Genomic DNA, 18,490 nt, shown 5'->3' with positions numbered 1-18,490 from the left:
TTGGGATTTCAGTTGAGTTCCTGGAAGTTATCATACATGCCAGGAAAATCGGTGTGGTAAGAATTTAAGAAACAGGCAGTGAATAGATGCTTACATTGGAGAAACAGTTCTATCAGAAAGACTGGCAAAGCAGAGGCCCCAAAAGATGAGAGGAAGGGGGACGAGCCAAGAGTCACGTGGCCGGGGTTTTAGCTGAGGTTTTGGTGAAAAGCTGAGAACAGATATTGAAGAAGAGAGGGGCTTGGGGGCCACTCTGAGGTTGGAGAGACATTGAAAGTGATGGAAGTAGTCAAAGAAGATTTGAAAAATATTGCTGAGATTTATGAACTGGATCTTCTGTGATATTCTTGCCAGTCTGTAGAGGCTGACATAGCTTTTAAGAAATGTTGGTTGTTAAAGCAATGTTTCTTGGATGGTGATACCATGCATAAGCTAGGCCCCCACTTGATCTCTGGGTAACATGTATTTAGAGAATTAATTCATGGATGAGCAGTACCAGGTTGTCTCATGCATGGCACGGTTAGGTTATGTGGACCCTGATGCTTATTCTAAACAGTTGGGCAGTATTAATTGTGTTCTGCAGCAAATTTTTATGGGTTCCAGTCCTTACCAGCTGGGTCAGGCAAGCGGCTTAACTTGGCTGAGTCTCCATGTCATAATACCGATATCTGCTGGATAGGGTTAGCATGCAGATGACATGAATTAACCCATGCAAAGATCTTAGGGCAGGTAGTGAGGTACAGCAAGCACTTTATAAATGCTAATTCTTATTGTTTATGTGTGGTTGTCATTATTATCCTACCAGAGTCTACATAAACACAAGGCCCTGTAAGTTTGAGTTTCTTGCTCAGGGGCCAAGCCACAACTTTGCCCCCTGTGCCAACACTGACCATCCTTGTAGGCCTAGGTCAAACCTCATTCACGTCTGTGTCTTTTTCATTTTAATAATGAATTGTATCCAATGTATTCAAAATATCATTTTAACATGTAATTAACATAAAAATCATTAATGTGCTCTTTTACATTCTTTTTTATATATTAAGTCTCTGAAATCCAATTGGTATGTTATCCTTACATTTACTTCTAAGTGCCTTAGCAGTATTTTCTAAACCATAATTGGGGATGAGCCTTTCTGTCTGGTATTTACTGTTCATCCTGCTTCTGTGATGCAGCTGAAAGCTCCTTTAAGAGCACAGGAGTCATACTTGCTGGACTTCCTCGTCCTGGCCCCAGGCAGCCCAGATGAGCACATATTGAACTTGGAATGTTCTTTGGTTGAGTGGAATGGACAGGAGTTGGTGAATCATTTGGTGGACAGTTAGCTTTTTGGTTAACATACTTCTCATTGACCTCCAGCTCACCCTCATCTATCCTATTGTCCAACCCAAGAAACAACCAGACTCTATCATCTAGAAAGTTCTCAAATGCAGTGACAATGAGTGTTACATGCTTACAACTGTAGCTATGTTTCATCTCAAATGTCCTAGATTTGGTAGATACCACACAGACTTTCCTGTGTCTTTCAAAGCATCACAGTCAGCATGGTATATGAGAAAGGGCACAGGCTCTGGAGGTAGAAAGCATGTCCTTGAGTTTTCTCCCATCTCCTGGTTGTGATGATGGGCAGATCACTTACCAGCCCTGGGCCTTACATTTCCTGGCTCTAAAATGGGAATAATAAAATGCCTGCCACATGGATGTGTAAGTCAGACAAAAAGATATCATGTATGGGAAAGTTCTTTGAAATGGTAAATATACCACCATGGTTATTGTTCCTATTATCAAATAGAGGAATCCACAAGAGAGAGGGTGACTTACAGAAGAGGCACAGGCCACTGACCTTCCAGCTTGTGTTCAGCCTAATTAACATTCACCCAGAGAGATTTTGAAGCTGAGGAATGAAAGAGATGGAAGATGTGGGCATGTGGGTGGGAGAGGAACAGTTGGCGATGAAGAAAGAAATATCTAATCTTCTGATAATACGGAGGGCCGCGGCTTAAGAACACACAAGTAAACAGTGAAGCGTGGTGACCCAGGACCAGCTGGAGGACCTCCTGAACAAAAGCGGTTAACAATACTGCTTTCTTCTGCCCAGCTCACCACGGCCTGCTCCGGCCTGGGGTGGGTGAAAGGAGCCGGGGTCCTGCCTGGAGATCCAGCCTCACAGTCAAATGTCAGCTCATCAATACCAAGTGAGCAGAAAGGAACCCATAATGCTCAAGGCCCTTGTTTCTTTGTTTTTAATTAATTGGCCTTTTGTTCACCAGTCTGGGTCATAAAGGAATCTCTTCTGCAATCCTTTCAAAATCCAACACCCCCACATGTACCCACATTAGTGAAAACAGAATAAAATCTGTGGTTTTGGCTGACTGCCTTGGCCATGTGGTCAAATAGGACTTTGAAGGGCTCCTTTTCTTTTTCTTTCTTTTTTTTTCTTTTTCTTTTCTTTTCTTTCTTTCTTTTTTCTTTCTTTTTTTTTTTTTTTTTTTTGAAACAAGTGTTTATTGAGTGACTGCTATTCATTCAACAAACATGTAATGGGTGCCTACTACACTCCTGGCTCTGTGCTTGGCGTTAGGGACACAATGATGAATAAAACCCAAACTTGGAACTCAATATGCTCAGTAAAGAAGGTCAGACACTGACCCTGGTTAACACAGTACCTGGTAGAAAATGCTAGCTGCCACGAGAGACATCGAGGTGGGATGCCCTGTGAGCTCTGAGGAAGAAGAGAATACCTCCTTGGGCAGGAGCAGAGAAGGCTTTGTTTCACCATGGCATGTGAGTGCTGAAGTATTCAGGCGTGCATTCCCCCACATGTTTACCACGTTCAAATAATAGCAAACTGGCACAGAACAGCCGCTGGGTGTGCCAGGCACTGTTCTCAGCACTTTCCTGCTATAACTCACACAGTGATCTTTAACATGGGCCCTCTGATTATCTCCACTTTGCGAAAGCACATCTGAAGCCAAGCAGCCTGGCTCCAGAGCCCAAGCTCTTGACCTCAGTGCTATGTAGCCTCTGTGTACCAGACCCACCATTGCTGGAACAGTCTGCCTCTCCTACCTTGGCCCTCAGGAGCAGGGGACGTACTTTATCGATCTTCAGGTCCTCAGAGACCAGTACAGTTCCTGACATGAGGTGAGCCTTGGAAAAGAAAAGAGCTTCCTGGAGGTGCAGAACTGAACCTTTGCAGCCGGAGGCTGAGGTCCCCCTAGTAGATCTCATGGTAGGGACTGGCAGGTTGGAAGAGCAGGGAGCCCAGAGCAGAGGCTGGGCTTGGGGGGGAAGAGAAGACACAATCAGCTTGTTTGGTAAAGCCTTGCTTGTGGCTTTTTTTTCAGAGGCCAGGAATGAGGGCAGAGCTGGGATTTGGGAAGTGGAGGCCTGGAACCTTCATGACCCCATGCACATGCTGCTTCTACTCTGGGTGCAGACCTGCCCTCGGGTGCACTTTTGTGGCTCTGAGGGCAGAGTTTGGGCTTTAGATAATAATTGCATAGATTTGCTTAGTAAACACAGGGCAACCGTAGGATAATTACAGTTCTTACAGAGATGGGACTTGGTAATTACTTTCAGTGGCCCCAAAGTATTATTTAACACATATTCTGGTTTATAAGACAGAAATAATGATGAATTTGCTTGGTAATTACACAACACTTACCCACTACATATCCTGCCAGTAGCTGATACTTAGCCCATCATTAAGGGGCTAGCAGTTGCTTTGGTAAATAGTAAGTTCTTTTTATGATTGGTCTCCAGGCACATAAAGCATTATTAAAACACCATTAGTGACATTTCTCCAAAGAGTAAATACACAAGTCTGAGAGAGAAGTCAACTTTCCTTGAGCTAAATGCTTTATTTTTATATTTCTGACAGGAACAATAGAAAAGAATTAATTCTAACCTGAGCCTCTGCTCACTGTAGACATTCCCTTAATGAAACTGAGTTGATGAAGCAAATCCAACCCAGCTTAGGGGCTGGGAGGGGAGTCACCATTGCCTTCAATATGAAGATTGCTCTTTAAATCACCCAAATGGTTGTGCCGAGTGATGAGGAACCCCAGGTCTGGCACTGCAACCCCAGTGGTGGGCTGGGTCAGCACACTGAGAGCCAGGGAAACCACAGCCTTTTGATGCGTCCTGTTGGCACCATCCTCAAGGCTCCTCTTTGGAAGGGGCCTGAGAGGCTCGTAGGGTGCCTGGGACTTGGAAAGGGGGCACCCTTGTTCTCAGACCATTTGGGGTACACATGGAGAAAGAACATATGCACCCTGGGTATCAGACAAGGAAGATGCAAGTCCACGACTAGCCTCTTTGTCCTTGGAAAGGGCTGTTGGGAAAGACGCCTGACATACTTCATCTGAAAGGCAGTAATTTGGGGGGCTATGGCTCAGCAGTAACTGCCCTTGGCTCAGCCACTTGCATCAGAAGAAATCAACTCTCTGTAATCAATAGGGGGCTTAAACAGGGTGGTCAACCATTATGGCTGGTGGGCAGGATAGGGAGTGGGTCCTCTGGGGCAAACAGGGCCCTCATTACCATTCCATTCCAACCCATCCCATTTCTGGAGGGAACAATTCAACACCACGTATGAACTCAATTCCAGATCCTGACTGCCAAGGCAAGTGGCCAGTTCCAATGGTCTGTTTCTTCTGTAATGAACTCCAGGACTCTGACTTTGGCTTTGGAAGTGACTTCAGTTACCATGAAAGCCAGTGGGGAGTAGTTGGGAGAATCTTAGGGTTAAAGCCAGAAGACCCCGGTTCAGATCCTAGCTCGGCCCCTTGCTGGCTGAGCAATCTTTGGCAGGCACTTCTCTGAGCTTTGGTTTTAGTTTCTTTGGGTACAAAGCAATCTGCAAAGACTATAAACTCCATTAGGTCAGAAATCACACCTATTTTCTTCACCATTGAATTCCCTGGGCCCGGCCCCATGCTGAGCACTTTCTAAATCTATAACCAACATTTTTAATCAAGTAAGATTGGGGAAATGCATTATACAACAATTTACATGAATCTACCCATTTGCACTTAATGAAGAACAAAGAGAAAGAAATAAAAACAACTATTTAAGTAGTCCAGAAGATTCTACTTGACAATCCACTCAATGCACATGTGTCCCAAAATGATCTTAAAACCAAAGATGTGGAACGGCTCTTCCGTCTCTTTCTAGTTGTGAACAACTTGCTGCATTAAATGCATAAATGGTGTATTTTAATATTGCTCTTAGGGAATGGACTCCTGCTAAATAACAGGCAATATGTTACTGTCCCCAGCCACATAATTCACAAGTATTCCAGTATTCGGTTGAATCACAAAACCTTTTAAACTGTACTCTGTGGATGATTTATAGGAGTTTCCAGTGAAATTTTGATTACACCCAGTTTTTGCCTTAGACTTAACCTTGAAGTTTACCCCATAGCATTTGGATCATCTCACAGGGCTATTGTGAGTAAGCCAGCAATACAAGTATTGTGAACTAGAAACACCAGACAAAAATAGCTGTTATCCTGTTCTCTGCTCTCTTGGTATGGCTACTTTGCTCAGCCAATGTTAAGAGACTTGATTACAACCTACACCTCTTTGGTTTTCAGGCTTGCCATTTCTTGGCACCGGTATCACAATTTAACCCAACAAAAACTTGTCAAGTAATTATTAGGTGCTTGCAAAAGTGCTAGATACATAGGGTGGTATAAGAAAAATATAAGGCAGACAGCACTGACCACCAAGAGCTCAATAATTCACAAAGAGTATTTGGCTGACCCCAAATTATGGCAAATCTTGGCGTCCTATCTGAACCTGGAGGCAGCTACTAGGGAGCATGAGGCAGAGGGGCCCTCATACATACTGGCCCCTGTCTTTGTCACTAAGCCCCATTTCTTCCCTGTTCCAAACTATTAATTGTTGTAACTATTTTCCCCTGCTTCAAAGCTGCCTCATTTCTATTTGATTTCACTAGGTTTCAAACAAAGAAAGGAAATACAATGCAATTTCTAGCACTCATGTCCTACCTATATCTTACCCCATGCCTTCTTAACAAAGAAGGCCCTCTATCCCAGTGGGAGAAGCAGAGGAGGTACATATAATCTCATATTCAACTGTTAGAGTGCTATAGGGGCAAGAAAGGGGAATCTTATCTGGGATGAACTTGAGCTTGAGAAGCAAGCTATGGATTATGTATCTACTGATCTTTCCTCGTCCTACATGCATTCAACCCCATTCTCATAATAGAATCCTATTCTCCCCTGGGGAAAGACCTAAACTCTGGGAGTGAGCAAGGGACACAGGCCTAGACAAACAATAGGGATCACATCCCCTTGATTATAGTGATTAAGTTCATAAGTGAACATGAATGTGTCTCAAGGGGTCTAATCAGTCCCATCCTCAGGATAACTGGGAAAAATACAATCTCTTTCCAGGAAGGAGCTAATATGGTGACATAAAAGACTGGAGTCCATTCAGTGACTACCTGAAACTGGAGCCAATGTAAAAGAAAACAGAGTCTGGACCTGGAGAAACAGACAAAGACCAGATCCTGGAAAGATCATTTGAACCCCTGGATTCAGCTACACCTGTCTTTGAAGTCAAGTGGTTCTGAATTTTAAGTTACATTACTCATTAAATGTAGATTTTGGCTTTAAGGGAGTTGGACTGGGTTTCACTTAATTGTGGTGGAAAGAGTCCTACAAAATTTGTAGTCTTAAAATAGAGAGGCCATAGAGACATGGAGAATGACAGGAACAAAGACCTAGAGGAAGCAGGAGCATAGGCTTTGGGGCATCTCAGTCATATTCATCAAGAACCATACATAGAAGATAAATAAGGAGGAGTATATAATGAAAAATACTAAGTGATAGAAAGAGGCATTTGGACCTCCCTTGAACTTCTGAGAACTCAAATCCAGAGCCGAAAGTAGAAAAATACATACCTGGACCCAAAGGCATCTCATGAACTGGCTGGTCCAGTTACAGTCCTCATTCAGGGAAATCCCTTCCACATACCAGATGTTGCACATCTGTGGTTAGCACTGTTCCTTTAAAGAATAGCACAGATTCTTCCTCGGGCAAGCCACAATTTTCATTAGCTGTGGTCAGGAGGGAACCATGCTCCTTCAGACAAGTTTCAGCTGACAGACTGCTCTGGGGCACGTCTTTCAGGGAAGCTGATTCATCTTCTCTGTCGGCTGGCTGTGGGGGATGCACACCTGTGTCCTAGGATGACTTCAGAGAGAGGGGAGACAAAAGACCACGTTGGGCTCCAGCTGCCTCTGCAGACAGTCCTGCAGTGGAGCCATGCCCGGTGGGCAGGCCTCAGAGGGGCTGTTTATGTTCAGCTCCTGGGAACCCCCACTGGGGACTCTTCCTCTGAGTTCTGTTCCAGCCTACAGCTTGGGTCGGGGGAGACTGAGTGACATCTGGGCTTGATTTGATCCCCCACTTATCCACCTCTCAGCCATCCACATGCTACTCATTCTTCAACTATTGCAGAATGCAGGCTGTTCAAAGATGCTTTGATAGTGGAGCCCCAAACAGGGCTGGAGGGGCAGTCGCATCATGGCCACATTTAACTTAGAAGAATTCTGCTCGATGTGCTTGGTGAGAGGGCGAAAAGAGACCAAAAGAGAACAATGTATCACGGATGTGAGTGACTTGACCTTCTTCTATCCCACTCACAGGGCAGCTGCTCTGCAGTGACTTTGAGGGGGTCTATGTCATCTGTGGTCTCAGTATTCATAGACCGCTCATCACATAAAACCTTGCCTTGTTGAATATATTTGTCAAAATAAGCAGAGCCGGCTGCTGTAACGAACAATACTGAATCTTAGAGGCGTCACACAATAGAGGCGGATCGCTAACCCACTGTCACAGGGGACGGGTGTCTGGAGGTGTTCCTTAGTGACTGTTCTCTAAACAGTGATGCAAGGTCCAGCACCTTCCATCTGTGACATCCCCGTATTACACACTCCAGAAGGGGATGACAGCTGCTGCTGGTGGGACTCCCCAGAAGAAGGTTCTGAGATTGAGATTAGAATGCAGGATGTTTATCAGGGAAAGCTCCTGGGATCAACGCTTGTGGAAGGGAGACCAGGATGCAAGATTGGGCAGCGGGAGATGGTGAGCTGCAACCAAGAGGCTTCTGCGAACCCACTGAAAAATTCTGGAGCTGAGCGGCCTCTCAGAGCTGTTGTGAGTTGGGGCCAGATGGCTATGCTGTTAAATCTCTGTGTTATCAGTCAGTGAGTGCAGAGGAGGACCACCTTCCAGCAGCACTCCCAGCAACTGAGGAATTAAGTTGTCATTGCTAAAGGGAGAGCTGCGTAGTACATCGTAGCCACCACCATGAGAGGACTAGAGCAGAGGTCAGCAAACTTTTGGTAAATGGTTTTTTTCCCCAGAATTTTCCCCTTCCAATTTTGAAAACTTTAATTCCAGTATAGTTAACAGGCAGTGTTATATTAGTTTCAGGTGTACAATACAATGATTCAACACTTCCACACATCACCCAGTGCTCATCACAGCAAGTGCACCCCAGAATCCCCATCACCTGTTTCCCCCATCCCCCCACTTGCCTCCCGTCTGGTAACCAGCCGTTTGTTCTCTATACTTAAGAGTCTATTTCTTGGTTTCTCTTTTTCTCTTTCTTTCTCTTTATTGTTTCTTTTGTTAAATTCTACATACAAGTGAAATCATATGGTATTTGTCTTTCTCTGACTTATTTCACTTAGTATTATACTCTCTAGTTCCATGTGTGTCATTGAAAATGGCAAGATTTCATTTCTTTTTTGGCTGAATGGTATTCAGGTATATACACCACATCTTCTTTATCCATTTGTCTACTGACAGACACTTGGGCTGCTTCCATAATTCGGCTGTGGGAAATAATGCTGCTATAAACATAGGAAAGCATGTATCCCTCTGAATTAGTGTTTTTGTATTTGGGGGTAAATACCTAGTGGCATGGTTATTGGGTCATAGGGTGGTTTTATTCTTAACTTTTTGAGGAATCTCCATACTGTATCCACAGTGGCTGCACCAGCTTGCACTCCCACCTACAGTGCAAAAGGGCTCCTTTTTCTCCACACCCTTGTTAATACTTGTCATTTCTTGTGTTTTTTATTTTAGGCATTTTGACAGGTGTGCCATGATATCTCATTGTAGTTTTCATTTGCAATTGTCTGATGATGGCTGATTGGGAGCCTCTTTTCATGTGTCTGTTGGCCATCTGGATGTCTTCTTTGGAGAAATGTCTGTTCATTTCCTCTGCTCATTTTTTATCTGGATTTTTTGGGTTTGAGGTGTTGATGTGTATACGTTTTTTATATATTTTGGATACTAACTCTTTATCAGCTATATCATTTGCAACTATCACCTCCCATTCAGTAGGTTGCCTTTTAATTTTGTTGATTGTTTCCTTCACTGTACAGAAGATTTTTATTTTAGTGTTGTCTCAATAGTTTATTTTTGGTTTTATTTCCCTTGCCTCTGGAGACATATCTAGAAAAATGTTGCTATGGTCAATGGCAGAGACCATACTGCCTATGTTCTCTTCTAGGATTTTTATGGTTTCAAGTTTCATATTTAGGTGTTTAAATCATTTTGAATGTATTTTTGTGTATGGTTTAAGAAAGTGGTCCATTTTCATTCCTTTTCATGTGGCTGACCAGCTTTCCCAACACCATTTGTTGAAGAGACTTTTTCCCATTGGATATTCTTCCTTTTGGTATTTTAGGTTTTGCTGGCCATGTGGTCTCTATCACAACTACTTGTGTCTGCTGTTATAGCATGAAAGCAGCCAGAGGCAATGTGTAAACAAATGAGTGTGGCTATGTTTCAATAAAACTTTATTTACAAAAACAGGCAGCAGTCCAGATTGGCTCTGGGCCATAGTCTGCCAACGTCTAGGCTAGAGAACTACAGAAGTATGTAAGATCCAGCCCTTGTGATGGCATAGATCACTCTGTCCATATTCCATTGGCCAGAGCTCAGTCACGTGGCCCAATTTAACTGCAGAATGCTAGGAAATGGAGTCTTTCTGTGAGTCCCAGAAGAAAAGCAATGGAATTTGTGAGCATCCAGCCAGACTTTGCCACAGTGTGACGCTTATGTTGAAAGCCATTTTTTAAACATGATACAGTCCTAAAATATATTATATAGTTCTACATATCTATTACTAAGTAAAGTAGTATATGCTTAACTTCAAAGGAGACTTGGAAGATTTTCAAGAGTATTTTTCACAGTGTGTGAATTTTGTTCCATGCATTGACTTTGGAACCTAATCTCCATGTGAACTATGACTCCACATCAAGTGAAATCGTGAAGAGCAAAAGAGAGAGGAATCAGTCCTGGGTTTAGAGCTTAGAGCTGCTGTTAACCAGCCTCATTTCCTTCTTGATCCTCAGTGTCTCCTTTTCTAAAATGAGATGCTAATAGCGCCCACTCCATGTGGTTTTGGGGAGAATGAAAGTGATACAGTATAACTAAAGCACTTGGCACCCAGCACATAATAAGCACTCAACAAGTAGCAAAGACTGTCAATTCTTTATAGTCTATATACATAGCATAGGTGATCTAAGCCTGCTGGGGTGACCAGATGCCAGTTTCTGCATCTTTCCAAACCTCAATTACAGCCATAAAATAATCAGTTCCCTCAGCATGCAGGGTTGGGATGAGAATTTCTGTGACTCTTATAATTAAAAATAAATAGAAAATGGCAGTAATACTTACCTGACAGGGTTGTTGGGAAGATAAAGTTTATGTCAATAAAAATGCATGGAGGGCAGAAATATGCCAGGCAATTAGTAGGTTCTGGGGAAACAAACATGCTTAAGACATTTTGTTGGTTATCTACTGCCCCAGAGCTCAGTGATTTAAAACAACAGTTTTAGTGCCACAATTATGTGGGTTGATACTACTGTATCGCTAGTTCTTCGACTAGTTTCACTTGGACTCACTTACACAGCTGCAGTTACCTGGTGGCTTGGCTGTGCATTGTGCTCAGCAGAGACAACTGGAAGACTGTGTTCCATGAGCATGATCCTCTGCTGACACCACGATTGTTGACATCCCATTGGCCACATCAAGTCACATGGCATCAGGATGGAAGGGAAACACACCAAGGCATGGATACCAGGAGGAGGAATTCATCTGGGGCCATTATTGTAGCAATTTACCACAAATATTTTATACACTCTTAAGAAAGCTGCCACGAGGGACCCCTGAGTGGCTCACTCAATTAAGCGTCTGCCATCAGCTCAGGTTATGATGCCAGTGTCCTAGGACTGAGCCCCACATTGGCCTCCCTGCTTAGCAAGGAGTCTGCTTCTCTCTCTGCCCCTTCCCACTGCTCATGATCTCTCTCTCTCTCTCTCAAATAAATAAATAAAATCTTTAGAAAAAAAAGAGAGAGCTGCTACAAAGTGTCCATCTTTTTAAAATTATAATTATCTTTATTTTTTTAACATGATATATCCATTTTGCCACACTAGACTCATTGCTTTCCACCTTCCCTGATAGCCCCCAAGGAAGCATTGATAAAAGAACCATCTGGTGAGCTTGCATAAAATTGCCTAAGTCTGATTTTCCATCCAGAACATCAGGCATTATAACATCCATCTCACCATCAAATCACTCCCATTCAGATCCCACTGGCCAGAACCCAATCACATGGCCCCACTATAACTGCAAAGGAGGCTGGGTAATATGGTCTTCCTGGACTGAGAAATGGCTCAGCTCTCACAGAGATTCTTGATTGGTGTTATTTATGTCTTCACAGGGTCCCTCACACTCTGGGAAGTTCACAGTGGGGTCTTCCTTTACCTACTGGCATGTCTTGGCTGACAGTGTAGCAACTAGGGGGAGATGGTAGGATCTGTGGAGGTGGGACCATTGTTCAGGCCTAGAGTAGAATGAGTTCAGGAATACCCAGACATTATACCTTGGTTCTGAAGTCCTGGACATGAACCCCTCAAACAGACACTGAGTGGTACAGCCCTGTAGAGTTTGTCTCTACTTACCTTCTGGGAAAACAATGTAGAGAGAAAATTGGCCTTGCTGTTTTCCTCGAAGTTAGTATTTCATGGGTGGTTCTGCCTCAACACCAGGAATCAATTAGGACTTATCTCCTCCTACCATACAAAGGACAAGGCCTCTTAGGTTTGGGGACGTAGACCTAGGGATCTAGGTCTCCATCCCACATGGAGTCTCCCCTCCTCCTGCCTTCTACTTCTCTTGTCTCTCCTTGGTTCTACAGTTCTCTCTTTTTTAAGCCATTCCCTGTACAGTATCTCTGCTCTGCTTTCTCCTAGACATGACAACGCCCCCCCCCCTTAAAGAATGGGGGGTGAGTGTCTCACATAGTGATAGAATTGAGGGATATGAAGGAAGTCTTATGAATAAGACTCAGGGGACAGATGAAAAGATATTTAATTCAACAGAATTTGATAACGTAGGGCTCTTGATCCTGTTTCCTTGATGCACTACTCAAGGCCAGCTCCATAATTTGCAGGCCCCAGTGTAAAATAAAAATTTGGGATCCTGTTCAAAATGCAGGAAGAAAAGTTCCATCAAAGATACTAATGCATTTTTCTCTTCTTCCACAGAGTGTCTCTTACGACTTTTCATGGTATTTTTTTTTAAATAAATTTATTTATTTATTCATGATAGACACAGAGAGAGAGGCAGGCTCCATGCAGGGAGCCCAATGAGGGACCCGATCCCAGAACTCCAGGATCACGCCCTGGGCCGAAGGCAGACGTTCAACCACTGAGCCACCCAGGTGTCCCCCATGGTACTTTTAATTTGCTGTTTATTGTCATTCTAAGTAAAGAAAAATTAAAAATTTAAATTAGTAGCATGAGTTTTACCATTCACCTTTATACTGAGCAATGTCAGTTTTAAATGCAAATAGAAGAGCATTTAGCTCTTATGCAGAATCACCAAAAGTGCACAAGTCTTGTTTCATGGCTCTTACATGCATACATATTTCATTTTTACCAGAGCAGTAGAAATGCTGCACCAAACTAACTCAGTTGTTTTCATTTCTTAATTCACCAACATTCTACCCAAAATAATGAGTAAGGAAGGAACAAAAGGAAAAAGGAACTATGGGTTGTCTATGTTTCCCTTTCCTTCTATACCTACATTTTCAGCCTAAGTAAGGATACAGATGGGTTCCTTGTTTCTGCTTCTTAGAACACTATTACCTTCTTTCTGTGTTCTAAGAAAATTGTTTTAAATGGAGGTATGGCTTCTTGAGGTTGTCAGTAGCCCCACTTGGCCAATCATAGATGTAATATATCTACCTTATACTCACTTTGAGTCTCACTGAACTCCTTCACGTCATGAATCTACTAAAATCTGTGTCGGGGACATGACAACTACTATATGTGAATGGGCGGCAAGGAATGGCAGACATACATAGTGCGTGTCCTTCTACTTGCACACATGCTCAGTTGTCCAATCCAACTTCACTTTATTATGAAGAATTTCAAGATGGCAATAGCAGAGCATTAAACAAAGCACAGGGCCCATCCTTCTGAGCAAAGAGCCCTGCACATGCCCACGAAGCTGAAATAGGCAGCATTTGGAATTTTCACCAGCCCCTCCAGCTAAATGCATCCCAAACTGATGTCTTGATCTACACACTACAACTATCATCAAATATTCTCATCTTCTCCTCCCTAACTCAGTAAATGGTTCCACTGTCCACTGTTGGGCTAAAGTCACACACCTGGTAGACACCTCCTTCTCCCTCTCCCCCAACCCCACCCCTCTACCACATCCAATCCACTGCCAAATCCTGTTGCTTTTCACCTCCAAAATACTTGCCCAATCTGTCCATTTGTAGTTATCTCTGCTAGTCCTAGTGTAAACCACCATAAACCCTTGTCTGAACAACTGCAGTCACCTTTTAATTGGTCTCCCTCCTTCCATTCCTGCCCCTCATCCACATGGATCTCAGAGTGATCAACCTAAAATGTGAAAACTCCACTCAACCCTTGCTACTGAAATCCCTTCATTAACTGGCCCTTCTGACCCTTCAGATCTGAGCTCAAATGTTCCTTCCTCAGAAAGGCCTTCCTGTGCCCCCAAAACAAAGTAGTCCAGCCCCACATACCTCCCCCAATCTTCTCTCTCAGAGAGCCTATTCTTTCCCTTTGCCACGCTTATTACAATTTGAAACTATTTATTTGTGGCTGTTTCTTGAACCAGCATATAAACCGAAGGAGGACAAAGACTGTTTCATTCACCACCTATATACCCAGCAACTACCATAGTGCTTGGTCCTTGGTGGGTGCTCAAACTTTTTTAAGGGATGAATGAATGGATTCATGAGGTGAAGGAGAAGGAAGAGTCTAGGCTAACTCCCAGGTCTCTGGCTAAAGAGGACAGGGAGCCAGTGGTGGCAGACAGAAGAAGGAGCAGTTCTAAGGGGAAAATAATTAACTTGGAAAGAGAATGATATAGGTGAAATTGCTTTATAAGCTACAGATATTATAAATGTGCAATGATAAGTAACAGAAGCCAACTCTAGTTGGTGTAAAGTAAGGTGAGTGCACTTTAAGAGCAAATAGGATACTAGAAATAATTATGCTTGGATAATAGGCATAAAACAAGACTGGCCAACCAATAGGACATATGGTCATTCTAAGAATAGATTATAAAGACATAAAGACATGAGGCTATGTCACGGGGCCCAAGAGCAGGGCCCACCACTGCCCTGCTTTGGCCAAGTGCTAACCCCTTGGTTCTCTCTTCTAGGACCAGGGTGCAGAAGACCACTTCACAGACATGGTTTGCAGGTAGTACATGAAGCTGGGCAGATATTCATCTAAAAGAAATCAATCACAAGATACTAAGGTATTCTAACTCAGCTGCTGACAAGTCCTGACAATGCATCAAATTAAGTGGTGGTCAAATGTTTTCAAGGGAAAGGTAGTCAGGGAAGAATTCCTAGAAGAGGCAATCCTTGATTGTCAGACTTTGCACAGAGGCAGAGGAATGGAAAAGTGTTTCAGGAGAAAGGAACAGCATGAAAAAAGGCCAGGTGGCAGGAAAAATGAAGTTAAATTGGTCATTCTCATTTGTCCTTTGATTTTCCCCCACCACCACAACCATTTAGGTCATAGTTACTTATTGTGAAGTCATTTTTCTGGTAACACTTTGTTTGAGGATATAAAACCTTGCTCCCCATCATCATCCTGCTCTGTGTGGGTAAGCAGCTGACTGTAACTGGCTTCGTCTGTGGGGTCCAGGGTACTGGGCCTGGGACTGATGAATTAATGAAGCCATTTTATGAGAAGCTGATGAGACCATTTACAAAGATGTCTATAACAGAGTTTTTCCAATCATGCACTAGTAGATCAACCAGTTCCTTTTTTTTTTTTTAGTAATATAAAATATAGTAGAGAGAACCTATCAGAATTAATTGCAAAAGTAAGGGTAAATACTGCTCTGTAAAACTTTTGTTTCAGTCACATTTACATGGGTGTGTGGATCATGGTCAAAAATATTTAAGAACATTCCCTAAGTCAGAGTCTTTTTATTAACATCTACTCCCAAGGAAATGGCTTTGGGAGAAAAGTAAGCTGGAGGTCTATGATGGCAACTGGATGCTTTCCTAAAATTGGAAAAGCAGATAGAAGAGAATCCTCCAGCTTTTGGATGTTGCATTCTAAAAAGGAGCCAGAGATGTATGTCATGCTAAATTATAAAGTGCTTCTCTTACCTTCCTTTCCTTCTCATTCCTACCCTCCTTCTAGCCATTAATAGATCCATCCATATGGAGCAGACACAACAGAGACAGCACGGGCTGCTGGGCGGTACTGACGCATGGAGCGGACAAGAATTTGCTTCTCATCAACCTCAACTGTGGATTCCTCTGATGGGCTATTCTTGGAGATGCCTTAACAGTGACTTTAACTGTCTCTCTAAGATACGAAATGACCAAACCTCCCTCCCATCCGTAAACAGATTAGCCCTAATCTTCAAACAGCCACGCTAAGCATTCGGGTTCACCAGGTAGCTCAGGGGAAGCCAGCCCCTGATAAGCAAGCTAAGCAAATTCCCAGGGTTTCAGCTCTCCAGTCAAGATCCTAAAAGCCAATGGACTCTGCTATATTCTTCTCCACCCATGGAGCACTGTGGCTCGGGTCACCGCACAGGCCACTGAACCAATGCCCAGTTGGCCCGTGAGCCACGCCTTGATCACTTCACTGTGGGAGGTCAGTTTCCTTTTTCCCTAAGAATCCAACATTGAATTTCCCAGTCCGTCTTTTCTCATTACATAAGCCAGCTGTTTCCTGCAACCGCCTGCTGGGATGAGAGCACTGGGCCGGGAGATCTGGCCCCCGGACTGGTCTCCAGCACTCTCCAGCCACAGACTGGCCTCTTGGAGATCCACTTCTTCATCTGCAAAATGGGAGTGCCCTCCCTGGCCTTCCTACGGGGCTGTGGCGACGACCCAGTGACATGATTGCCACGCTGCTCCCCTCCGTGAGCATAGGGTGGTGGTGGTATGTTACAGGGCACAGCTCGTGGCTGCAGCCTGGGGGTGCCCGGGTGGGGGTGCCTGGGTGGGGGTGAGAGAGGCCGAGCTGGTGCTCACACCAAGTGCTGACCCAGTGATACGTCCATTGTCCTTGGCCCTTGGCCCACCCACAACTTTCTCAGCAATCTCGCCGCTGCCGCACCTTAAAACCACCCAGCAAGAAGAGGGGAAACTATTTCTCTCCGTGAAGCCCTCAGGTCCTCCCTCCGAAACCAGAGCTTTGGGGAGAGCAGGCAAGTGAGCGGTGACTCAGTGTTTAGTCTATGGCGTTCCGGGTGCACACGGCCTCCGGCGGCTGCAGCCGAACCCCCGCGGCTCGGAGGAATCTGTGTGGGCACCAAGTGCACTCGCGGGGCAGACGAGCCCAGGGCAGCAGAGGCTGAGGAGACGCACTGGTCCAGAAAGAGGGAGGACAGAAAGGTTTCAAAGGCAGCCCTGAGTGGGCAAGCTGGGGTCAGGCAGGGATGGGCTGGGGTCACCCGGATGGCCATCCAGGCGGAGGCTTCTGGAGCCAATGAGGCGGTTTGGTGGTCAGAGAGCTGCTTTCCCCAACGGCTCCCTGGCTGCGAGTGTAAACAGCGAGCAGGCTCGTCAGGGCCTTGTGCGTGACTGAAGCAGAGGAAGCGGGGCTGGCCCACCTCACGCTTCTGGTCAGACCCCCCACCTCGAGCCCTGGGAGCAGCCAGGGATGATGCCCCCACATCTCAGCCGCTCAGACGTGGAAAATATAACATGGGAAACATCTGCTCCTCTTCATGGGAGTAAAGTGGCCTCTGTGTGCGCTGCTGTTTCCTCCTTGGGCCTCCTCTCTCCCTTCTCTCTTTCTTCCTGACTTTTGTAAACATAAAATGCGGTGCCACGGCCTGGCCTGCAAACCAAATCCCAAAGATATCTGGGTGGGTTGGACCTGAGGGTCATTTGCTACCACGAAGCCCGGCCTGCCAGGGGGAGACATGTCTGTGAAGAGGGGGAGGGAAGGCCCAGGAGACAGGGAGCACGTCGGAGGTGTGAAAGGAATCCCTGGAATGGGGGACAAGCTAGACTCGCACCTTGGAGATGTCACCACCTTCTCAGCCCATGTGCTTAGTGAGAGCTGAGGAAGCTTTGCTTTGTCCCGTCCTTACACGGAAACCCCCTCGGCCCCAGGCCATGCCTTCCACCTGCACCTTATTTCATCCAAAGCTTACTGCCAGGACTCAGCAAGTCATAAATAACAGTAAAATACAGAATATCCACTGGATGTTAAATAGTTCAATAAATCAGGCTAACTAGACTCCTTCCTGCTCTCACTGAAGGGACCAGTCACAGCAAAAGCAGCTGTTCCCTGCTGGCCACTAGCCACTCACGCCATGCATCTGGACCAATAATCAGATCAAATGTGAGCGCCCATAATTATTTCCTTCTAATGTGATTGCAAAAAGTCCAGCTACTCTCTTGGGCTTGGCCTTTTATCACCCAGCCTCCCATTTCCGAGTCATGGGAGACCAGACATGCTCCTACTGATGACAGGAGCGTCTTCTGAGGAGTGTCCTGCTGACTCAGAGGCTGAAATGTGAAAAGAGAGCGGTGACCTGAACAAAGAGGTCACTCGCTTGCTCATCTAGATGTGGGGTGCTATGACCAGGGATAAAGTAGTCTTTGTGCCATAGCAAGACGGAAGATGCTCAGTCCCCTTCCTTCATTTTATCACGGCCTGTAGTTTAGGTTTTATCTGTATTTTATATGTATCACTATAAGATAAGCTCCCTGAGGGCAGAGACCTTGACTTCTAGGGTTGATTGCTCACTGCTGTGTTCCAGTATCCAGGACATGCCTGACACATAGTAGGTGTTCAGTGACTATTCATTCAATGGAAGAATGATTGAATGAATCTCTCTGATCAGATTGGATCATGAATGACATGTGAAATGTCTAACTGTACCCACACAATGGGCATAGAC

General features: G+C 44.7%; 1 long non-coding RNA gene across 1 annotated transcript; it reads left to right on the top strand.

Moving 5' to 3' along the window:
* The first annotated feature begins 2,963 nt into the window (after nt 1-2,963).
* LOC106559383 lies at nt 2,964-17,823 on the top strand. Its single transcript, XR_005365698.1, has 4 exons — nt 2,964-3,141; nt 6,422-6,626; nt 14,762-14,860; nt 15,763-17,823. It is a non-coding gene; the product is annotated as an uncharacterized LOC106559383 (long non-coding RNA).
* The last annotated feature ends 667 nt before the right edge of the window (nt 17,824-18,490 follow it).

Source organism: Canis lupus, chromosome 10, assembly GCF_011100685.1.
Source record: "Canis lupus familiaris isolate Mischka breed German Shepherd chromosome 10, alternate assembly UU_Cfam_GSD_1.0, whole genome shotgun sequence".
In the NCBI taxonomy this organism is placed as follows: domain Eukaryota; kingdom Metazoa; phylum Chordata; class Mammalia; order Carnivora; family Canidae; genus Canis; species Canis lupus.
The sequence above is the reverse complement of the archived record's forward strand: the minus strand, read 5'-3'. Positions and strand labels throughout refer to the sequence as shown.